Source organism: Saimiri boliviensis, chromosome X (assembly GCF_048565385.1).
Source record: "Saimiri boliviensis isolate mSaiBol1 chromosome X, mSaiBol1.pri, whole genome shotgun sequence".
Taxonomy (NCBI): domain Eukaryota; kingdom Metazoa; phylum Chordata; class Mammalia; order Primates; family Cebidae; genus Saimiri; species Saimiri boliviensis.
This window is the reverse complement of record NC_133470.1, coordinates 46,974,772-47,000,540: the sequence shown is the minus strand read 5'-3', so window position 1 is coordinate 47,000,540 and position 25,769 is coordinate 46,974,772. Positions and strand designations below refer to the sequence as shown.

At 39.5% G+C, this 25,769-nt stretch overlaps 1 long non-coding RNA gene across 1 annotated transcript in view; it reads right to left on the bottom strand.

Annotated features, from left to right (window-relative positions):
- Nucleotides 1–23,004: 23,004 nt before the first annotated feature.
- Nucleotides 23,005–25,769, bottom strand: part of LOC141582805 (uncharacterized) — a 90,492-nt gene continuing 87,727 nt past the window's right edge. The window contains exon 4 of the long non-coding RNA XR_012515708.1: nt 23,005–23,029. This is a non-coding gene — a long non-coding RNA (uncharacterized LOC141582805). The remainder of the gene's footprint in view (nt 23,030–25,769) is intronic.

Here is a 25,769-nt window from a genome sequence, read left to right as displayed (position 1 = left end):
TGAAGCATCTCAAGTAATGTGCTGAAAGTTGTGCTGCTGGCAAAGGGTGTGGTGGGATTTGAACCCAGGTGGCCTGACACTGTGCCAGAGCTCTTTAACTTACTCACACTGAGCAGATGGGGCCCTCACAGTTTTGAAGTGTGGTAAGCCAAGTAAACCAGTATCTTCTGTGATCTGCTGCAGGGGCCAGATAAGAAGCCTGTTTTTTGAATGCCCAATGTTCTCTCTGGCCCACAGGTCTTCCTCATGCTTTTCCTCTCCCTGGAAAACTTTGTCACCCAGCTTCCACTCAGCTAACTGCCACTCAGCCTTCACATCTGAACTTACTAATCTCTCACTTTGGGAAACTGCACCGCCTAAACAAGGTTAGAGTTTCCTGTCATGTGCCATCAGAGCCTACTGAATTCTGTCCATCATAGCATATTCATCACAATTGAAGATTATTCACTTGTCTTATACCTCGCCCAGCAGACCGTGAATTCCCTGAAATCAGGGTCCTTGTTTACCCTGCTCAACCCTGAATCCCCAAATCCCCACTGCACAGAAGCGTAAATTCCATTGTGTTCCTACTGGAAACAAATGTTTAGTGGTAGCAGGAAGTCAAGGTGCTAGCATGTACAATAATTCAACACTTTTTCCTGATTCATCTGGGATAAGTTAGGGATGGATGAAAGGTTACAGGTGAAGGACTGACATTTTGTTAGGATGAAAAACAATGAATTTCTAGGAGAGAGACTGGTTATTTGATTATAATACATACATGTGAGATTATATATTTGAACAAACTAATACATAAAGTGCTCAAAGGCAGATACCTAACTAAAAAGAGACATTCACTTTAGCAGTAATTAATAGTAGAAAAGCATTCGGGTTTTATTTTTATTTGTTTTTAAATTTAATTGCTTTTTAGGTTTTGGGTTACATGTGAAGAACATGCAAGATTGCTGCATAGATACACACATGGCAGTGTGGTTTGCTGCCTTCCTCCCCATCACCTATATCTGGCATTTCTCCCCATGCTATCTCTGCCCAACTCCCCACCCGCTGCTGTCCCTCCCCTATTTCTCCCCGACAGACCCCAGTGTGTGATGCTCCCCTCCCTGTGTCCATGTGTTGTCATTGTTCAACACCCAGCTATGAGTGAGAACATGCGATGTTTGATTTTCTGTTCTTGTGTCAGTTTGCTGAGAATGATGGTTTCCAAGGTCATCCATGTCCCTACAAACGACACCAACTCATCGTTTTTTTTATGGCTGCATAGTATTCCATGGTGTATATGTGCCACATTTTCCCTGTCCAGTCTATCACCAATGGGCATTTGGGTTGGTTCCAGGTCTTTGCTATTGTAAACAGTGCTGCAATGAACATTCATTTGCATGTGTCCTTATAATAGAACGATTCATAATCCTTTGGATATATACCCAGTAATGGGATTGCTGGGTCAAATGGAATTTCTATTTCTAGGTCCTTGAGGAATCTCCACACTGTCTTCCACATGGTTGAACTAATTTACACTCTGACCAACAGTGTAAATGTGTTACTATTTCTCCACATCCTCTCCAGCATCTGTTGTCTCCTGATTTTTTAATGATCACCATTCTAACTGGTGTGAGATGGTATCTCAGTGTAGTTTTCATTTGCATTTCTCTAATGACCAGTGATGATAAGCATTTTTTCATATGTTTGTTGGCCTCATATACGTCTTCTTTTGTAAAGTGTCTGTTCGTATCCTTTGCTCACTTTTGAATGGGCTTATTTGTTTTTTTCTTGTAACCCTGTTTTAGTTCTTTGTAGATTCTGGATGTTAGCCCTTTGTCAGTTGGGTAGATTGCAAAAATTTTTTCCCATTCTGTTGGTTGCTGATTCACCATAATGACTGTTTCTTTTGCCGTGCAGAAGCTGTGGAGTTTGATTAGGTCCCATTTGTCTATTTTGGCTTTTGTTGCCAATGCTTTTGGTGTTTTGGTCATGAAGTCCTTGCCTATGCCTATGTCCTGAATGGTCTTGCCTAGATTTTCTCCTATGGTTTCTATGGTGTTAGGTCTTATGTTTAAGTCTTTAATCCATCTGGAGTTAATTTTAGTGTAAGGTATCAGGAAGGGGTCCAGTTTTTGCTTTCTGCACATGGCTAGCCAGTTTTCCCAACACCATTTATTAAACAGGGACTCCTTTCCCCATTGCTTGTTTTTGTGAGGTTTGTCAAAGGTCAGATGGTTGTAGATGTGTGGTGTTGCCTTCGAGGGCTATGTTCTGTTCCATTGGCCTATGTCTCTGTTTTGGTATCAGTACCATGCTGTTTGATTACTGTAGCCTTGTAGTATAGTTTGAAGTCAGGTAGTATGATGCCTCCAGCTTTGTTCTTTTTGCTTAGAATTGACTTGGCTATGCGGACTCTCTTTTGGTTCCATATGAAGTTTAAGATGGTTTTTTCCAGTTCTGTGAAGAAGGTCATTGGTAGCTTGATGGGGATAGCATTGAATCTATAAATTTGGGCAATATGGCCATTTTCACGATATTGATTCTTCCTAACCATGAACATGGAATGTTTCTCCATCTGTTTGTGTCCTCTCTTATTTCGTCGAGCAGTAGTTTGTAGTTCTCCTTGAAGAGGTCCTTTACATTCCTTCTTAGTTGTATTTCTAGGTATTTTATTGTCTTTGTAGCAATTGTGAATGGCAGTTTGTTCTTGATTTGGCTCTCTTCAAGAGTTATTTGTGTATAGGAATGCTTGTGATTTTTGCATATTGATTTTGTATCCTGAGACTTTGCTGAAGTTGCTTATCAGTTTCAGGAGATTTTGGGCTGAGATGATGGGGTCTTCTAGATATACAGTCATGTCCTCTGAAAATAGAGACAATTTGACTTCCTCCTTTCCTAATTGCATACCCTTTATTTCTTTTTCTTGCCTGATTGCTCTGGCTAGAACTTCCAATACTATATTGAATAGGAGTGGTGAGAGAGGGCATCCTTGTCTAGTGCCATATTTCAAAGGGAATGCTTCCATTTTTTGCCCTTTCAGTATGATATTGGCTGTGGGTTTGTTGTAAATAGCTTTTATTATTTTGAGATACATTCTGTCAATACCTAGTTTATTGAGGGTTTTTAGCATAAAGGGCTGTTGAATTTCGTGAAAGGCCTTCTCTGCCTCAGTTGAGATAATCATGTGGTTTTTGTCTTTGGTTCTGTTTATGTGGTGAATTATGTTTATAGACTTGCATATGTTGAACAAGCCTTGCATCCCCAGGATGAAGCCTACTTGATCATGGTGGATAAGCTTTTTGATGTGCTGTTGCAATTGGCTTGCCAGTATTTTATTGAAGATTTTTTCATCTATGTTCATCATGGATATTGGCCTGAAGTTTTCTTTTCTTGCTGAGTTTCTGCCAGGTTTTGGTATCAGGATGATGTTGGTCTCATAAAATGATTTGGGAAGGATTCCCTCTTTTTGGATTGTTTGGAATAGTTTCAGAAGGAATTGAACCAGCTCCTCTTTGTATGTCTGGTAGAATTCGGCTGTGAACTCATCTGGAACTGGGCTTTTTTTGGGTGGTAGGCTCTTAATTGCTGCCTCAACTTTAGACCTTGTTATTGGTCTACTCAGGATTTTGGCATCTTCCTGGTTTAGGCTTGGGAAGATGCAAGTGTCCAGGAATTTATCCATTTCTTCCAGGTTTACTAGTTTATGTGCATAGGGTTGTTTGTAATAATCTCTGATGATGGTTTGAATTTCTGTGGAATCTGTGGTGATATCCCCTTTATCTTTTTTTATTGCATCTATTTGATTATTTTCTCTTTTCTTTTTTATTAATCTGGCTAGTGGTCTATTTTGCTGATCTTTTTGAAAAACCAGCTCCTGGATTTATTGATTTTTTGAAGGGATTTTTGTGTCTCTATCTCCTTCAGGTCTGCTCTGATCATAGTTATTTCTTGTCTTCTGCTAGGTTTTGAGGTTTTTTGATCTTGCTCCTCTAGTTCTTTCAATTTTGAAGATAGGGTGTCGATTTTAGATCTTTCCTTGCTTCTCATGTGGGCGTTTATTACTACATATTTTTCTCTAGACACTGCTTTAAATGTGTCCCAGAGATTCTGGTATGTTGTGTCTTCGTTCTTGTTGGTTTTGAAGAACATCTTTATTTCTGCCTTCATTTCATTGTTTATATAGTCAACATTCAAGAGCCAGTTGTTCAGTTTCCATGAAGCTGTGTCGTTCTGAGTTAGTTTCTCAATTCTGAGTTCTAACTTGAATGCACTGTGGTCTGAGAGACTGGTTGTTATGATTTCCATTCTTTTGCATTTCCTGAGGAGTGATTTACTTTCAATTATGTGGTCTGTTTTAGAGTAGTTGTGATGTGGTGCTGAGAAGAATGTATATTCTGTGGATTTGGAGTGTAGAGTTCTGTAAATGTTTATTAGGTTTGCTTGGTCCAGGTCTGAGTTCAAGTCCTGGATATCCTTGTTAATTTTCTGTCTCGTTGATCTGTCTAATATTGACAATGGGGTGTTAAAGTCTCCCACTATTACTGTGTGGGAGTCTAAGTCTCTTTGTAAGTCATTAAAAACTTGCTTTATGTATCTGGATGCTCCTGTATTGGTTGCGTATATATTTAGGATCATTAGCTCTTCTTGTTGCATCGATCTTTTTACCATTATGTATAGGTACTTACTTATGACCTATGCAACTTACGACCATTCGACTTTAGGACCACAGTCGCTAGCCACGACTGCTCCGTGTCTGGCAGCGCAAACATTGCCCAGCTGGGCGTACGACAGTGCGGACTAGCTTCCGGCAGCACTACCATCTCTGTGTGCACCATTTCAACTGTTATCCCAGACTCAGTACAGCAATTTGATTTTTATAACATCATTTCACAGTACTGTACTGTACATATAGCCTACTCAACTTATGACCAAATCGTGTTACGACCGGTCTGTCGGAACCAATCGTGGTCGTAAGTTGGGCACTAGCTGTAATGTCCTTGTTTGTCTCTTTTGGTCTTTGTTGGTTTAAAGTCTATTTTCTCAGAGATGAGAATTGCAACTCCTGCTTTTTTTTTTTTTTTTTTTTGCTCTCCATTTGTTTGGTAAATCTTCCTCTATCCCTTTATTTTGAGCCTTTGTGTATCCTTGCATGTGAGATGGTTTTCCTGGATACAGCACACTGATGGGTTTTGGCTTTTTATCCAATTTGCCTGTCTGTGTCTTTTGATTGGGGCATTTGGTCCATTTACATTTAGGATTAATATTGTTATGTGTAAATTTGATCCTGCCATTTTGATGCTAGCTGGCTGTTTTGCCTGTTAGTTGATGCAGTTTCTTCATTGTGTTGATGCTCTTTACAATTTGGTAGGTTTTTGGAGTGGCTGGTACTGGTTGTTCCTTTCTATGTTTAGTGCCTCTATCAGGAGCTCTTGTAAAGCAGGCCTGGTGGTGATGAAAACTCTGAGTACTTGCTTGTTCATAAAGAATTTTATTTTTCCTTCGCTTATGAAGCTTAGTTTGGCTGGATATGAAATTCTATGTTGAAGGTTCTTTTCTTTAAGGATGTTGAATATTGGCCCCCACTCTCTTCTCGCTTGCAGGGTTTCTACTGAGAGATCTGCTGTGAGTCTGATGGGCTTCCCTTTGTGGGTAACCTGACCTTTCTCTTTGGCTGCTCTTAGTATTTTCTCCTTCATTCCAACCCTGGTGAATCTGACGATTATGTGCCTTGGGGTTGCTCTTTTTGAGGAATACCTTTGTGGTGTTCTCTGTATTTCCTGGACTTGAATATTGGCCCGCCTTGCTAGGTTGGGGAAGTTTTCCTGGATAATATCCTGAAGAGTATTTTCCAGCTTGGATTCATTCTCTTCATCACATTCAGGTACAGCTATCAAATGTAGATTAGGTCTTTTCACATAGTGCCATGTTTTTTGGAGAGTTTGTTCATTCATTTTTACACTTTTTCTCTAATCGTGCCTTCTCATTTTATTTCTTTGAGTTGATCTTCAACCTCGATATCCTTTCTTCTGCTTGGTCAGTTTGGCTGTTGAAACTTGTGTATGCTTTGTGAAGTTCTCATGTTGTGTTTTTCAGCTCCATCAATTCACTTATATTCCTCTCTAAGTTGTGTATTCTCGTTAGCATTTCGTCAAATCTTTTTTTCAAAGTTCTTTGTTTCTTTGCATTGGGTTAGAACATGTTCTTTTAGCTCACAGAAGTTTCTTATTACCCACCTTCTGAAGCCTGATTGTGTCAATTCATCACACTCATTCTCCATCCAGCCTTCTTCCCTTGCTGGTGAGGAGTTGTGATCCCTTGTAGGAGGAGAAGCATTCTGGTTTCGGGTGTTTTCATCCTTTTTGTGCTGGTTTATTCCATCTTTGTGGATTTATCCACCTGTCGTCTTTGTAGTTGTTGACTTTCAGATTGAGTCTCTGAGTGGATGTCCAGTTTGTTGATGATGAAGTTATTTCCTTCTATTTCTTAGTTTTCCTTCTAACAGTCTGGCCCCTCTGCTGTGGGACTGCTGAGGTCCACTCCAGGCCCTGCTTGCCTGGGGATCACCTGCAGTGGCTGCAGAACAGTAAGGGTTGCTATCAGTTTCTTTTTCTGCTATCTTTGTCCCAGAAGGAAACCCGACAGATGTCAGTCTGAGCTCTCCTTTATGAGGTGACTCTTTGGATATATTGGGATCAGGGAGCTACTTGAGTAGACAGTTTGTCCTTCATAGGAGCTCAAGTGCTGAGCTGTGATCTCCATTGTTCATTCAGAGCTGCTGGGCAGGTACGTTTAAGTCTGCTGCAGCTGAACTCATAACCCCCCCCGCCCCACCTTTTTTTCCCCAGGTGCTCAGTCCTGGGGAATTAGGGCTTTATTTATGAGTTTATGTTATGCTGCTGTCTTTTTTCAGGGCTTCCCTGCCCAGCAAGGAGGCAGCCTAGTCACTGTCTGCCTGCAGAGGCTTTGGTGAGCTTCTGTGGGCTTTGCCCAGCTGCTGTGTGAACTTCCCTGCAGTCCTGTTTATATGGGTATAGTTAGAACTGCCTCAGCAATGGCGGCCCACCTCTATAATGGCGGACTTTCTCTGTAATGGCAGGCTGCCTCGGCAATGGTGGGCTGTCTCAGCAATGTTGGACTACCCCTGTAGCGGTGGACTGCCTTGGTGATGGTGGATTCCCCTCCCCCACAGAGCTGGATCATCCTGGGTTCAGCTGTGCTTGCTGTGAAACTCTCTATCCAGAGCATTTCAGATTGCTGTTTTTTTGTGGGGGTGGGACCAGCTGAGCCTGATTACCTGGCTCCCTGCCTCAGAGCCCTTTTTTGTTGTTGTTATTGAACGGGTGACTCTGTCTCCCAGGTATTCCAGTCACCTGTTGAAAAGGTGCCAGGATATGTGTGATTTCCCATGCGGTGACCCACTGCACAGGCTGAAACAGCCATGCTAAGATTCGTGGCACTTTTTTGCCCGGGAATCTCCTGACCTGGCTCCCTGTTTCAGTCCCCTTTTTTAAATCAGTTTAATGGGTGACTCTGTCTCCCAGGAGCTCCAATTGCCAACTAAAACAGAACCTGGACCCATGTATTTTGTGCAGAGAACCACTGCACCCAGCCAAAACAGCCATGCTGACCAAAACAGCTGCGCTGGCGACCTGTGGGGCTCCTCCGCCTGGGAATCTCCTGGTCTGTGGGCAATAAAAATCCATCTGGAAATGCAGCGTCCACTCACCCTCTGTGCTTTCGCTGGGAGCTGCAATCCTGAGCTGCTCCTAATTGGCCATCTTGGATCCATCTCCACCATTGGGGTTTTAAAAAGTGAACATTACAGTATAGTAAGTGAATGAAGCAGAAATTAGTAATTGAAATTAAACATTGTGTCTAACAGAGTGCCTGTTACATGTTGGGTGCTCAATAAATATTAATTGTATAAGTAACTTTATACATTATTTTCTCCTTCAATCGGTATTTATGGAGTACTTACTATTTGCTTCACCTGGGCCCTGTGTGCTGCCTGCGAAGCTTTTCTTGTTTCCTCAGTAAGTACTCTCTTTCATTCTGCATACAGCTTTTTCAAAATCTCTTCTCATCAGACCAGTCCTCTCACTTATTATCACCCACCATACCCGGTCACAGCATAAAATTCTGCCTACCAAATCACCAAGGAAATGGAGAATATCTAGCAATTTTTAAATTGTTTTACTACACTAAAGCTAATATTCGAAAATGATCACCCATTGTCACCCCAAATTAAGATCATTTATTAGGAACTGTTTCCAGTTGCATAAACATCACAACAATCCAGTTCAAGAATACTTTTGTTATCCATAAATTTTCCCTCATCGCCATTTTTAACAGCCGTTGTCATATAATAAGTCTTGTGTGTTAAAAGTATGCAATTTGATGTTTTGACATATGCATAGACTTGTAGAACCATCCCTACATTCAAGACAATGAATATATTCATTATTCCTAAAAGTTTTCTCTTTTGACCCTTTGTAATTCATTCTTCACACCCTGCCCACCACTCCTTACACCCATACAACCATTAAACTGACTTCTGTTATTTTCTTATTAATTTGCACTTCCTAGAGTTTTATGTAAGTGGAATCAGATATACTATGTTTTTATTTCTTGCTTCTTTCAGTCATATATTCTGAGATTTATCCATATTTCATGTATCAATAGTTTGTTTCTTTTTAATATTCCATTGTATGACTATGCCACAATGAGCCATTCATCAGTTAATGGGCAGTTACGTTATTTCATATATAGTGTAGGGGTATCACAAATAAAGCTTCAATAGACTTTCAGGTAAAACTTTTTACTTGGTATCTTAATTTGTTTCATGTTGCTATAAAGGAATACCTGAGACTGAGTAATGTATCAAGAAAAGAGGGGAGGAGGGCAAGATGGCCGATTAGATGAAGCCAGGTAGAATGGCTCCCACTGAGGGACCCAGATGATTTGTGTGCTCCTAAGAGATCTTCAGAGGGAAGGCATTGAGAGTGAATAGAGGGAAGACACAGAAGCTGGGCTGAAGGAGGAGAAAGCTTGAAACCCTACAAGGGGCTACCCCTCACTGGGAACCATTCCTGGCCCTCATGGCTTGAGGGAATTGGGTGAATTGAACTGGCAAGGAGCAACCCACTTTCACCACAGGCCTCTGGAACCCCAGCAGGAGGAGACCTTTCAACCACCACAGACACTAGAGTTAGCAGATAGATCTATTAGAGAAATGGTAGGAGCAGCAAACTAGATTATGTGGAGCTCACAGAGTTTGGTGCAGAAGTGTCTGTAGCAGAGCATGGCCAGAGATGGCCGTTACTCTAAACTTGACTTGCTTGTTATAGGCTACTCTAGCTCTAGGGAAACTTTCAAACCTGAACTCTGCAGGGTGGTCTTGTCCATCAGACAAGGCTGATCCGACCTGAGCACACCTTGGTTTGCTGGCCTCTCCTGGGACCCCAACCTGGCCATTCCTGCTTGCAGTGCAGTCTTGGGTGCAGTGGAGGCCCACACAATAGCTTTTGTGGTGATGGACCATGCCTGATGGATGGAGAGCTCCAACGCCAACAGGGAAGCCCCCTACAGCCACACAGTGACCCACCTGTTCCTTCCCCACACAGCAGCTTCCCCCATGCCCAAAGCAACTCTAAACACACTTTGCTGGCACCTGCTTGCATGAGCAAGTTTTGCTTTTCTTGCCTGGCCAATGTGTAGGAGTACAGTCCGGCCCCAACCCCTGACCAAAGATCCAGGCAGCCCTTCCCCTGCCAGTACCCAACCCTTGTGCTAACACTGCATAGAGAACAGCAGATCATCTCCCACTCTGAGCAATCACTCCTGCTTGCAGAGTACAAAGAAAGCACCCAGACCTCTGCGTGCCAGTGTATTGAATGCCTGCAGGGAGGCAGGTAACCTGGCACCTGCTAGAACTCTGCTACAGCTGCTGTACCTTGTGCCCCAGCGCAGTGTATTCCAAACCTAAAGGAGCCAGAGAACAAAGTCAGGACCCAATTCAACTCCCCCAGAATTAGAGCAGGCAGTTGAGGAATCGGGAGCTGTGTATTGGTTCCATAAAATCTTCCAGAAACCAAGCCACTGAATGGGCCTCATACTACAATCAACCCTCAGAGGCATCAAATAGGATAAAAGAAGAAAAAAAAAACACACACACCAAAGGTCAGCATTCTTAAAGATTGAAGGTAGATAAGCGCACAAAGATGAGAAAGAATCAGCACAAGAACCCTGGAAACTTAAAAAGCCAGAGCATTCTTTCCTCCAAATGACCACATCACTTTTCCAGCAGGATCTCTAAACTGGGCTGAGATGGCTGAGATGGCTGAGATGGCTGAGATGGCAGAAATAGAATTCAAAATATGAAATATGAATAAAAACAAAGGTCATTGAACAATTGGAGTACATTGACACCCAATTCAAGGAAGCAAAAAATCATGATAAAACAAAACAGGAGCTGACAGACAAAATAGACAGTATAGAAAAGAACATAACCAACCTGATAGAGCTGAAAGACACACTACAATAATTCTGTAAAGCAATCACAAGTATTAATAGCAGAATAGACCAAGTGAAGGAAAGAATCTCAGAGCTTGATGACTGGCTTTCTGAAATAAGACAGGGGCAGGTGTGGTGGCTCATGTCTAATCCCAGAACTTTGGGAGGCTGAGGTGGGCAGATTACTTGAGGCCAGGAGTTTGAGACGAGCCTTGCCAACACAGTGAAACCCTGTCTCTACAAAAAATACAAAAGTTAGCTGGGCATGGTGGTACATGCCTGTAATCCTAGCTGCTTGGGAGGCTGAGGCATGAGAATTGCTTGAATATGGGAGAAAGACGTTACAGTAAGCCAAGATCTCACCACTGCACTCCGGCCTGACTGAGACTCTGTTTGAAAAAATAATAACAACATTTAAAAAATGAAATAAGAACAGAGAAGAAAGAATGAAAAGGAATGAACAAAATCTCTGAGATATATAAGATTATGTAAATAGACTAAATCTATACTGATTTGTGTCCCTGAAAGAATGGAATCAACTTGGAAAACATATTTCATATCATCCATGAGAACTTCCCCTAGCTAGAGAGGTTGACATTCAAACTCAGGAAATGCAGAGAAGCCCAGTAAGATATTTCAAAAGAAGACTATCCCCATGACACATAATCAGCAGATTCTCCAAGGTCAAAATAAAAGAAAAAATGTTAAAGACAAATAGAAAGGTCAGGTCACCTACAAAGAGAAGGCCATCAGACTAATAGTGAACCTCTCAGCAGAAACCCTACAAGCTAGAAGAGATTGGAGGCCAATATTCAATCATCTTAAAGAAAAGAAATTACAACCCAGAATTTCATAGCTAGCCAAACTATGCTTTCTAAGTCAAGAAAAAATAAGATCATGTTCAGACAAGCAAATGCTGAGGGCATTTGTCACCACCGCACTTGCCTTACAAGAGCTCCTGAAGAAAACACTAAATATGGAAAGGAAAGACCATTACTAGCCACTACAAAAAAAAAACAAAACTGAAGTTCACAGACCATTGATACCGTAAAGCAACTACATAAACAAGTCTGCAAAGTAATGAGATAACATCATGATAGGATCAAATTTATACATATCAATATTAACCTTAAATGTAAATGGGCTACATGCTCCAATTAAAAGACACAGAGTGGCAAGGGAGATAAAGAACCAAGACCCATTGGTATACTGTCTTCAAGATACCCATCTCATATGTAATGACACATATAGGCTCAAAATAAAGTGTGTAGGAAAAAATCTACAAAGCAATCGAAAACAGAAAAGAGTGAGGATTACAATCCTGGTTTCAGTCGAAACAGACTTTAAACCAACAAAATCAGAAAAGACAGAGAAAGGCATTATGTAATGGTAAAGTGATCAATTCAACAAAAATATCTGACTATCCTAAATATATATGCACCCAACACAGAAGCACCCAGATTTGTAAGGCAGTTTACTACAGACCTTCAAAGAGACAAACTCCCATGCAATAATACTGGGAGAATTTAACACCACACTGACAATATTATACAGATCATCAAGACTGAAAATTAACAAAGATATTCAGAACCCTGAACTCAGCCCTAGATCAAATGGACCTGATATCTAAAGAATTCTGCACATGAAAACAACATAATATATATTCCTCTCATCACCACACGGTGCATACTCTAAAATCCCAATCACGTAAAACACTCTTCAGCAAATTAAAAAAAAAAACAAACTGAAATCATAACAAACAATCTGTTGGACCACAGTGCAATTAAGTTAGAAACAAAGACTAAGAAATTCACTGAAAACCATACAATTACATGGAAATTGAATAACCTGCTCCTGAATGACTTCTGGGTAATAATGAAATTAAGGCAGCAATAAAGATGTTCTTTGAAACTAGTGAGAACAAAGATAACAACATACCAGAATCTTTGGGACACAGCTAAGGCAGTGTTAACAGAGAAATTTATAGCACTAAGTGCCCACATCAGAAAGTTTCCCATCACAACTAAAAGAACTACAGAACCAAAATCAAACAAATCCCAAAGCTAGGAGATGACAAGAAATTACCAAAATCAGAGCTGAATTGAGGGATATTGAGATATGAAAAACCATTCAAAAGATCAACAAATCCAGTAGCTGGGTTTTTTTTTTTAAATTAATAAACTAGATGGCTAGCTAGACTAGTAAAGAAGAAAAGAGAGAAGATTCAAATAAACACAATCAGAAATGACACTAGGGATATTTCCATTGACCCCACAGAAAGACAAGAAACCACTGGAGCATATTATGAACACCTCTATGCACATAAAGTAAAACATCTAGAAGAAATGGATAAATTCCTGGACACATACACCCTCCCAAGACTGAACCTGGAAGAAATTGAATCCCTGAACAGACCAAAAATGAGCTCTAAAATTGAAGTAGTAATAAATTGCCTATCAACCAAAAAAATCCCAAGACCAGAGAGATTAACAGGCAAATTCTATTAGATGTACAAAGAAGAGCTGGTACCATCCCTACTGCAAGTATTCAAAAAAAAAAAATGAGAAGGAGGGACTCTTTCTCAACTCATTCTATGAAGCCAGCATCATCCTAATACCAAATCCTGGCAGAGACACAATAAAAAAAGAAAACTTCAGGCCAATATCCTTGATGAACATTTATGCAAATATTCTAAAAAACAAAAACAAAAACAAAACAACAACAACAACAAAAAAAAACTGGCAAACGGAATCCAGCAGCACATCAAAAAGCTTATCCACCCTGGTCAAGTAGGTTTTATCCCGGGGATGCAAGGTTAGTTCAACATATGCAAGTCAATAAATGTGATTCATCACATTAACAGAACTAAAGACAAAAATCCACATGATTACTAAATAGACACAGAAAAGTCTTTTGATAAAATTCAATAACCCTTAATGTTAAAAGCTCTCAATAGACTAGGTATTGAAGGAATATACCTCAATATAATAAGAGACATCTATGACAAACCCACAGCCAGCATTAAACAAATGTATAAGAAATAAAAAGCAACAAAAGGTAGGCAAAGGATATGGACAAACACTTTGCAAAAGAAGACATATATGTGGCCAACAGTCATATGAAAGAAAGCTGAAAATCACTGATCATTAGAAAAATGTAAATCAAAACCACAATGAGATACAATCTCACATCAGTGAGAATGGCTATTATTAAAAAGTAAAAAAGCAGATGCTGGCAAGGTTGTGGAGAAAAAGGAACACTTCTACACTGTTGGTGGGAGTGCAAATTAGTTCAAACATTGTGGAAGATAGTGTGGAGGCCCCTCAAAGACCTAAAAACTAAAATACCATTCAATCCAGCAATACCATTACTGAGTATATATCCAAAGGAATATAAATCATTCCACCATAAATGCACATGCACGTAAATGTTTATTTCAGGACTATTCACAATAGCAAAGACATGCAGTCAACGTAAATGCCCATCAATGGTAGATTGGAAAAAGCAAATGTGTACATATGCACCATGGAATACTATGCAGCCATAAAAAAAGAACAAGATTATGTCCTGCGCAGGAACATGGACGGAGTTGGAGGACATTATCCTTAGCAAATTAACACAGGAACAGAAAACCAATAACCCTTTGTTCTCACCTTTAAGTGAGCACTAATTGACGAGAACACATGAACACACAGGGGAACAAAACACGCCAGGGCCTATCAGCAGGTGGAGGCTGGGAGGAGCAAGAGAATCAGGAAAAATAATTGTTACTAGACTTAATACCTGAGTGATAAAATCATCTGTACAGTGAACACCCATGACATAAGTTTACCTGTATAACAAATGCATACATTGTCCCTGAACTAAAATAAAAGTAAAAAAAAAAAAGTTTATTTAGCTCACATTTCTGCAGCTGGGAAGTACAAGAAGCATGGTGTGAACATCTGCTTGGCTTCTTCAACATGTGTAGGTCAAAACATGATGGAGAAGGTCAAATGAGAAGACACATGTGACTAGAGAGGACCCAAGGGGCATCCTGGCTTTATAACAGTCCACTCTTGTGAAAACTAATCCATTCTCAGAGAATTAATCCAGCCTTTCAAGAGCTCACTACCATGAGAATGGCACCAAGCCATTGAGGAAAAATCTGTCCCCGTGACCCAAAGACCTCCCACCAGTCCCCACCTCTCAACACTGCCACATTGAGGATCAAATTGCAACATGAATTTTGGTTGTGGACATACAAACCTTATCCAAATGATAGTACATGGATATATGTATTTTTTTATTCTTTGGTAAATACATAGTAGTAGAATGGCTGAACCAGGTGTATGTTTAGCTTTTTAAGTAGCTAAAACACCGTTTTGCAAAGTTGGTTGTACCATTTTACATTTCAACTGGCAGTGAATGAGAGTTCCAGTTTCTTCACATTCTCACAACACTTGGTATGGTCAGCTTTTTAAAACTGTAGACCTTGTAATAGATATGTAGGGGTTTCTCATTTGGGTTTCAATTTGCATTTTCCCAACTACTGATGATGTTGAGCATATTTTCCTGTGCTTACTTGACATGTTTTCAAATCATTTGCCCATTTTAATTTGGTTGTTTATTATTGTTGAGTTTTGATAACTATATATTATAGATATACGTTCTTTATCAGATATATGCTTTGAAAAGATTTTTTTTCCAGTCTGTGGCTTTTCCTTCTATTATTGTTTTCTGAGGAACAATTTTTAACATTGTTGACATCAAATTTAGCAATCTTTTATGTTGTGGATTGTGTTTCAGAATCTGCTTTTGTGTCATATCTAAGATCCATGGCCCATTCATTCCCTTCACCCCATGTGACAGTGATCTCATTGTGAAACATATGGGTGAGGCCATCCTAGACTATTCGGACCTCAGAAGAACTAAATAGGTCATAAGCGGGAACTATCCTCAGATGCATAAGTAAGCTTAGCCAAGAACAGCAAAACAACCGAGATGAGCCAAGCTGGAATTTATTTTTTTGAGATGGATTCTTGCTCTGTCACACAGGCTGCAGTGCAGTGGTGCGATCTTGGCTCACTGTAACCTCTGCCTCCCAGGTGCAAGTGATTCTCCTGCCTCAGCCTCCTGAGTAGCTGGGATTACAGATGTGCACCACCACACCCGGCTAGTTTTTGTATTTTTATTAGAAACGGGGTTTCACCCTGTCGGTCAGGCTGGTTTAAACTCCTGACCTCGTGATCCGCCTGCCTCGGCCTCCCAAAGTGCTAAATTTTTTGAAAATTTTAAATTTTTGTTAGGGGCCAGGTGTGGTGGGTCATCCCTGTGATCCCAGCACTCTGGGAGGCCTAGGTGGGTGGATTACCTGAGGTCAGGAGTTCAGGAGTTTGAGACCAGTCTGGTCAACATGGCAAAACGCTGTCTCTACTAAAAAATACAAAAATTAGTTGGGTGTGGTGGCACACACCTGTAGTTCCAGCTACTTGGGACACTGAGGCAGGAGAATCACTTGAACCCGGAAGGCAGAGGTTGCAGTGAGCCAGGATCAAGCCACTGCACTCCAGCTGGGGTGACAGATGAGACTCTCTCTCTAAAAAAAAGTGGTTTATATATTTATCTAGTACATGATATATTTTTATACATACATACAACTCATAGTAATCATATTAGGTAAATGGGGTGTCCTCAACCTCAAGTATTTATCTGTTCTTTGTGTTATAAACAATCCAATTATACATTTTAATTATTTTTAAATGTACAACAAATTATGGTTGACTTTAGTCATTCTGTTTTGGTATAAAATAGTAGATCTTATTTATTCTAAGTATGTTTTGGTGCCCATTAACCATCCCCACAACTTCACCCCTACCAACTACCCATCTCAGCCTCTGGTAACTGTCATTCTATTCTCTATCTCCATGAGTTCGATTGTGTTAATTTTTAGCTCCTGCAAACAAGTGAAAACATGCAAAGTCTGTCTGTGCCTGGCTCATTTCACTTGACAGAATGACCTCCATTTTCATTCATGCTGTTGTAACTGATGGGAATCTCATTTTTTATGGCTGAATAGTACTCCATTGTGTGAATATACCATATATTCTCCCTCCATTCACCTGTTGGTGGACACTTAGGTTGCTTCTAAATCTTGGCTATTGTTAATAGTGCTGGAAGAAACATGCAAGTGCAGCTATCTCTTCTATATACTTGCTTCCTTTGGATACCTAGCAGTGGTATTGCTAGAACATATGGTAACTCTGTCTTTAGTCTTTTGAGGAACCTCCAAACTGTTCTTCATAATGGTTGTATGACTTTACATTCCCAGCAACAGTGTAAGAGGTTTCCCTTTCCTCCACATCCTGACCATCATTTGTTATTGCCTGCCTTTTGGATATAAGCCATTTTAACTGGGGTGAGATGATGTATCATTGTAGTCTTTGCATTTCTCTGATGATCAGTGATGTTGAGTACATTTTCATAAACTATGTGCCATTTCACTGTCTTTTTTTTTTTTTTTTTTCTGAGACGGAGTCCCTCTCTGTCGCCCAGGCTGGAATGCAGTGGCGCGAACTCAGCTCATTGCAACTTCCGCCTCCCAGATTCAAGTGATTCTCCTGCCTCAGCCTCCCGAGTAGCTGGGACTACAGATGTACATCACCAGCTAGCTTTTGTGTTTTTTTAGTAAAGACGGGGTTTCACCATGTTGCCCAGGCTGTTCTCTAACTCCCGACCTCAGGTGATCTACCTGCCTTGGCCTTCCAAAGTGCTAGGATTACAGGTGTGAGCCATTGTGCCCAGCCCATTTCACTGTCTTTTTTTTTTTTTTTAATTGTGTTTTATGTTTTGGGGTACATGTGAAGAACATGCAAGATTGTTGCATAGGTATACACATGGCAGGCACTGTCTTCTATTGAGAGATATCTATTCAGTTATTTTGCTTATTTTTAAATTGGATTATGAGATTCTTGTGTTATTGTGCAGTTTGTGCTCTTTATATGTTCTGGTTATGAATCCATTGTCATATGGATAGTATGAAAATATTTTCTCCCATTCTGTGGATTGTCTCCTTACTTTTTTTGTAGTTTCTTTTGCTGTGCAGAAGAACTTTAACTTGATGTGATCCCATGGGTCCATTTTGGCTTTGGTTGCCTATGCTTGTGGGTTATTACTCAAGAAATGTTTGCCCAGACTAATGTCCTGGAGAGTTTTCCAATTTTTTCTTGTAGTTGTTTCATAGTTTGAGGTCTTAGATTTAGGACTTTATTTTGATTTGATTTTTGTATATGCTGAGAGATAGAGGTCTAGTTTCATCCTTCTGCATATGTATATCCGGTTTTCCCAGTACTGTTTATTGAAGAGACTGTCTTGTCTCCAATGTATGTTCTTGGCATCTTTGTAAATATGATTTTACTGGAGATGTATGAATTTATCTCTGGTTTCTCTAGTCTGTTATGCTGGTCTATGTGCCTGTATTTACACCAGTACCTGCTGTCTTGGTTACTACAGCTCTGTAGTATAATCTGAAGTCAGGTAATGTGATTGCTCCACTTTCGTTCTTTTTGCTCAGGACAACTTTGGCTGTTCAGTGTCTGTTGTGGTTCCATATAAATGTTAGAATTGTTTCTTTCATTTCTGTGAAGAATGTCATTGGTATTTTGATAGAGATTGCATGTAATCAGTAGATTGCCTTGGGTGCTGTGAACATTTTAACATTACTGATTCTTCCAATCCATGAACATATTATATCCTTCAATTTTTTGGTGTTCTCTTCAGTTTCTTTCATCAATGATTTATAGTTCTCATTGTAGATATCTTTTACCTCTTTGGTAGGCTAGTTCCTAGGTATTTAATTGTATTTGTAGCTATTGTAAATGAAATTACATTCTTGATTTCTTTTTCATATTTTTTGATGTTGGCATATAAAAGTGCTGCTGATTTTTGTATGTTGGTTTTGTATCCTGCAACTTCCCTGAATTTTTTAGTGGAATCTTTAGGTTTTTCCAAATATAAGATCATATCATAATTTGACTTCTTTTCCAGTTTGGATTCACTTTCTATCTTTCTCTTGTTTGATTTCTCTAGCTAGGCCTTCTACTGCTGTGTTGAATAGCAGTGATTAAAGTGGGCGTTCTTGTCCTGTTCCAGATCTTAGGGGAAAGGCTTTCAATTTTTGCCCATTGAGTATGATACTAGCTGTGAGTCTGTCATATGTGGCTTTTATTGTGTTGAAATATGTTCCTTTTGTACCCAGTTTTTGGGGTTTTTTCTTGTTAAGGGATGTTTCATTTTATCAATGCATTTTCACCATCAGTTGAAATGATAATATGGTTTTTGTCTATTCTGTTGATATGAGGTGTCACATTGATTAGCATATGTTGAACCATCCTTGCATCCCTGGGATAAATCCCACTTGGACATGATGAATGATCATTTTAATATGTTATTGAATTAAGTTTGCTAGTATTTTGTTGAGGATTTGCATTAATGTTCATCAGGATATTGGCCTTTAGTTTTCTTTCTTTGATATGCTTTCGGCTAGTTTCAGTATTAGGGCAATACTGGCTTTGTAGAATAAGTTTGAAAATATTTCCTCCTCCTCTATTTTTTGGAATGGTTCGAGTACTAGTTATTTAAAAATTTAGCAGAATTCAGCAGTAAAGCCATCAGATCCTGGGCTTTTTTTGCTGGAAGACTTTTTACTATGGCTTTGAAGTTGTGACTTCTTATTGGTCTGTTCAGGTGTTGGATTTGTCCATGGTTCACTCTTTGTAGGTTGCATGTGTCTAGGAAATTATCTATTTATTTCAAGTTTTCTAATTTATTGTCATATATTTGCTCATAGTAGCCTCTAATGATCCTTTGAATTTCCATGGTATCAGTTATAATATTTCCTTTTTCATGTCTGATTTTATTGATTTGAGTCTTCTCTCTTATTAGTTATTTTAAATAAAATTTTGTTAATTTTGTTTGTCTTCTCAAAGAGGCAACATTTTGGTTCATTGATCTTTTGTTTTCTTCTTTTCGATTCATTTATTTCTGCTCTGGTCTTTATTATTTCTTTTCTTCTATTAACTTTAGATTTGGTTGGCTATTGCTGCTCTAGCTCTTTAAGATGTATTGTTAGGTTGTTTATTTGAAGTTTTTCTTTTTTTAAAGTAGGGACTTTTAACTATAAACTTTCTTCTTAATACTTATTTTCCTATATTCCATTGGTTTTGGTATATTGTGTTTCCATTATCATTTTTTTCAAGAACTTTTTTTTTTTTTTTTTTTTTTTTGAGGTGGAGTTTTGCTCTTTTTGTTCAGGCTGGAGTGCAGTGGTGCAATCTTGGCTCACTGCAACCTCTACCTCCCACATTCAAGCGATTCTCCTGCCTCAGCCTCCCAAGTTGCTGGGATTACAGGTGTGCACTACCATACCTAGCTAATTTTGAATATTTAGTAGAGATGGGGTTTCATCATGTTGGTTAGGCTGGTCTTGAATTCTTGACCTCTGGTGATCCAACCACTTTGGCCTCCCAAAATGCTGGGATTAGAGGCATGAGCCATTGCCCCTGGCTCAATTTTCTTCTTAATTTTTTTCATTGACCCACTGGTCATTCAGGTGCATATTGCTTAATGTCCATACATTTGTATAGTTTTCAAAATTCCTCTTGTTATTTGTTTCTAGTTTTATTCCATTATGCTCAGAGAAGATACTTGATATAATTTCTTTTCTTTTTTTTTTTTTTTCAATTTTTAAGTCTTGTTTTGTGACCTAGCACATGGTTTATCCTTGAGAATGATCCATGCACTGAGGAGAAGAATTTGCATTCTGCAGCCATTGGATGAAATGTTCTGTAAATATCTATTAGGTACATTTATTCCATCTGTAGTGGAGATTAATGCTGATGTTTCTTTGATTTTCTGTCTAGATAGTCTGTCCAATACTGAAAGTAGTATTTTGAAATTTCCAGCTATTATTGTGTTGGAGTATCTCACTCTCTTTAGCTCTAATACTATTCACTTTATGTATCTGGGTGCTCCAGTGGTAGATGCATATATATTTACAATTTTTATGCCCTCTTGCTGAATTGAGCAACTTATGATTATACAATTATCTTTGTTTTTTTTTATAGTTTCTATCTTGAAATTATTTCATCTGATATAAGTATAGCTACTCTTGTTTGTTGGTTGTGGTTTTTTTTGTTTCCATTGGCATGGAATATCTTTTTCCATCCCATTAACTACTGTCTATGTGTGTATATATAGGTAATGTATGTTTCTTTAGGCAAGAGATCATTGGGTATAGTTTTCTTAAAATTCTGATTTGTAAGGACTTCCTTCTACCATTTTATGGTTTTCTGATTGTTTCGTGGTCTTCTCTTCCTCCTTTCCTTCCTTCCTACCTATCTTTCTTTTAGTGAAAGTTATTTTCTTTGGTGGTATGGTTTAATTTTTTGCTTTTCATGTTTTCTGGATCTGTGGTGTGCATTCTGATTTCAGGTTACTATGAGGCTTGCAAATAATATGACCCATCATTTTAAACTGATGACAACTTAACACTCATTGCATAAACTAACTAAAAAAGAGAAAACTAATAAAACTCTACACTTTAACTTCACTCCCCTGATTTTTAACTTTTCGTTGATTCTACTCATATCATATTGTACCGTGTATGTCTTGAAAAGTTGTAGTTATTATTTTTGATGTTCATCTTTTAGTCATTTTACTTGAGTAGTTGACATGCCACAATTACAGTGTTACAATATTCTATGTTTTTATGTGAACTTACAATTAACAGTGAGTTTTGTACTTTCGGATGACTTCTTTTTGATCATTAACATCCTTTTCTTTCAGATTGAGGAACTTCCTCTAGCATTTCCTGTAGGACACATATAGTGTTGATAAAATCCCTCAGCTTTTGTTAGTCTGGGATAGTCTGCCTTTCAAGTTTATTTAGCACCACAGAGTCCTTTAGCCTGTAGTAGCAGGGCATGGCAGAACTCAGGTTCTGACCACTGGGATAGGTGATAACCCCTCTAGCCAGGACTGGTCTAAATGTTCCCTCCCTGGGTGTCAGCTGAGTTCTGCGTGTTGTGTTGCACTGTGACAGGAAAGCATGGAGTTCCAATGCAAAGTCTCATAATCATTGTGCTCTCCCTCCCCCACATGCAGATTCTCTCTTTGGATCAGGTGGCTGCTGCCAGGGTATGGGAGATGGGTGGCATCAGCAATCCAAGATTTTCTTCCTACCCTCCTTGTTTCCCCTTTTGGTGATATGAAGTTAAAACCATGTCCTGTGATCACCCACCTGATTTTTGGCTCTCATAAAGGTGCCCATTTGTGTGGACAGTTGGTCAATTTGCTGTTCCTATTCGAAGGACAGTTGGTGGAAGGATCATTTGGTCATTGTGCACTGCCTTCTTCTAAGCTGGAATTTACCTAAATTATTGTGAACAAAATAATTCATTGTTGCTTAAAGTACAAAACTTGGGGGTGTTTTGATATCCATTAAAAATGGCTACTCCAATTATTAATAGCCATCCATCAAAATCCAACCAAAGACAGAGAGAGGAAAGATTCTTCCTTGTAGAAATGTAACGCCTATTTAAAGATGTTGGCATTTAACTTTCCCTGGAGTCAGAAAGAAAGGGATGAAGTTAAGACATCTATTTGTTAAGTACAGTCCCTGTGAGAGGCCCTGTGTTATGCCCTGTGTCCTACAACTGTTACCCCATTAACTCTTAGAGAGGGAGACAGTTCATAAGTCCATTTTATAGAAGAGAAAATGAGGACTTAGAGCAGAGTTTGTGTTTGAATTCAGGGCTTCCTGTCTCCCTAGTCTGCACACCCACAACATCACCATATCTTGTCAGAAGGATTATTCTTATCCACAGCTATAGTTTGTTGTGGCCTTCATTGATGATATTCAGTGTTGACCTCCTGGGTAAGGTATTCAGTAGCTGAGATTCACTGACTCCAGTGAAAGGTCTTTTCCATCATGATGTTCTTCTTTTGGACAATATGTGAAAAGAGCATATGAGTACTTCTCACTCCCATTACTTTATGATTTGAAGCTTTCATTTCCCCTGCAAGATAAAATGCAATGAAGTGATTACAGAAACGAAGACATTCTATGCTGTTATCACATTAGGCTATGATGTTGATTTATGAATGGTCTGCCTTCTTATATGAAAGCTGAGAGGATCTACCCTGAAACCAACAAGACTAGGATATATATTTCTGTCCTTTTTTACAGAGTTAGGAAGGGGCAGGCAGATGGGATATTGACAGGAACAACAGAAGCATGCTTAGGGAAGTCGGATGCTTTACTTAGTGAGAAAGCCATGCCAGCTGACATTTCTAACTGAATTTTAAGTGGAGTACAGTCCTAAGAGACGAGCTCTCCAGAAACTGCTCTTACCTGGGATGGAGAATGTTAAAGACCTTCTCAGAGCTTGATGGTACTAACAGCTTGACCCAGCTGTCAAGAGAGGTACTACAACATACCCGAAAAGCTTTCAGAATACTTAATGAAAGCAGAGCCAGGGGAAATGATTTTGGTAGTAGTCTGTGAGAAAAAAAAAATGGTGTTTTAAAATGTATATGAACTAAAATTTAAATCCCGCTGTCTCATTAGCTATCCAGCTTTAGGCAAGTTAATATCTTTGACCTTAATATTTCTCAAGTATAAAGGGGGATAATAGGACTACCTACTCAGAACCTCACCTCTCCCAAGAAAACTTTCCTGACCTTGTGCCGGCCCATCATTTATATTGGGATTAAAGTACCCCCGTCTGTTTTTCCAGGCTTCCTTGACTTTGATTCTGTCATTAGCTTTAATTAAGGAGCTCTGTAATGATGTATCTGCAAGCTTGTGAGAAATTTGAAGACTGAGAACCAGCTTGAAACATGTCTGTTCTCCTCTGAGTCAACACAGTGCCCGGGATCTGATGTCCAGTAGGGATTTAAAATATATTGACTGAATGAGAATGATAATAGAATCTACATGGATCACAAAGGATAGTTGTTATTATACCTGTTAACTATTTAATAGTGATATTAAATGAAATATGAATGGACCTAGGACCAGGGAAGGTGGCGTAACTTGTGTCCTTCACATCAACCTTCATATGTTCCCCAATTTTTCTTCCTTCATGTACCTAGGACACTCTTGTTCAAACACAAAGGTGGTTTCATTTTGGGTCTATACTAGCTAATTCCCTAGAAAGGTCTTAAATACAGAATGAATGGAATACAACATAACTTCCCTCATTGTTTTGTTTGTTTGTTACCTGGACAAATGATAGGATGCATACAGAACTGCTACTTTTGTGATTTTGTGAGTAATGGTGTAGATGTGCACAGGTCATGGATGTGGCCCCAGTGATCCATGGAATCGTCATGTACAGGTGAGCGCTGCCACTCTCATAAAGATGCAGCATGCCTTGATTTCTCTCACTTTTTTGCTCACTACCTCCTGTCTCCCTGATGTTACCCTCCTTTTCCCTTTACCCTGCAGAGACTTTTTTTTTTATTATTATACTTAAGTTCTGGGGTACATATGCAGAATGTGCAGGTTTGTTACATAGGTATCCACGTGTCACAGTGGTTTGCTGCACTCATCAACCTGTCATCTACATTAGATATTTCTCCTAATGCTATCCCTCCCCCAGCTCCCCACCCCCCAACAGGCCCTGGTGTGTGATGTTCCTCTCCTTGTGTCCACGTGTTCTCATTGTTCAACTCCCGCTTATGAGTGAGAACATACAGTGTTTGGTTTTCTGTTTTTGTCTTAGTTTGCTGAGAATGATGGTTTCCAGCTTCATCTGTATCCCTGCAAAGGACATTAACTCATCCTTTTTGGAACCAACCCAAATGCCCATCAGTGATAGCCTGGATAAAGAAACTGTGGCACATATACGCCCTGCAGAGACTTCTAATTCAGAACCCAAGCCCTGTGTTTATGGATCAGAGTAAAATGTTAAATGCTTACAAAATCTATGAAGCCCTACAACATTTGGCCCATTTCTTCTTTGACTTTGCCCCTATCACTCCCCATGGGTCACACATCTCTAGCAGACTTGGACTTGGCAGCTTCTGGGTTGTCAGGCAGGCTCCCTCCCTCCTCAGGGCCTTTGCTCTAGCCATTCCCTCTCTTTGGAATGCTCTTCTCCCATGTCTATAAGGATAACTTCCTCACTCACCTCTAGGCCTTGATCACCTCTCACCTTCTGGATGAGGCCTACCCAGGCCACCTTATGACGGATTGCTAAGCCCACTCTTCCTTGCTACCCTGTCACTGCTACTCCTGATCCCCTTTTACTTAGTCCAAGTTTCCTTTATGTTATAGCATTTTGCATCTAACAGACTATGTAATTACTTATTGATGTTTATTGCTGTTCTCCTACCTAACTGATAATGGCTCCTGCTAGAGTATTGGCTCCTGATGGTAGGGATCTTTCTCTCATGCTCACCGGTTTATTCCACATAGCCCAGATCTCTGGCGAACATATACTGGAGTCACTCAGAAAATACCTGTGGATGTAATGAACGTGTTTGTCTCCTGTGCTAGATTGGTTGACTTATAAGGGGAAGGGCCATGTTTTGTTAGTCGTTGTAAACCCACCATCCACACTCTCTGATACAACCAGAAGGGTACTACTGAAGAATCATTGAATTAATTAAACTTTCGAAAATGACACTTATAGGGAAAACATTCTCTTTGCATTCTGAAGCTATTCCAGTAGTTGCCATTTGTTTCAACACCACATAGGTGCCAGATGCCATAGAAACACAGCTGTGCAGCTGTGATATACCTGAAGGCCAGAAATCTGATTCATTTTCCGTGGCTTCTTCACAGGGTAGCACAGTTCCTACTATACAGCATGACCTGAGATAGTGTTTTCAGATCTCTGGTTTTATCTATGCAGGACATGCACTATGATTTACATATTGTACTTTATTTTCATAAGACACTGGCTTTCAGAAAGAAACACGATTATATAATTGAATGCAATGAAAGCACAAGGATGTTATGAAAGAGTTGAAAATAAAGTTGAATTTATCATTGTGTAATAGGACACAGAACAATGGATAGGCTACACTAGGCACTTCCTGTACCTTTTCCATTTAACCCTAATGAAAACCCTTCAACCCAAATGCCCATCAATGATAGCCTGGATAAAGAAAATATGGCACATATATACTGTGGAATACTATGCAGCCATAAAAAGGATGAGTTCATGTCCTTTGCAGGGACATGGATGAAGCCGGAAACCATCATTCTCAGCAAACTGATGGAAGAACAG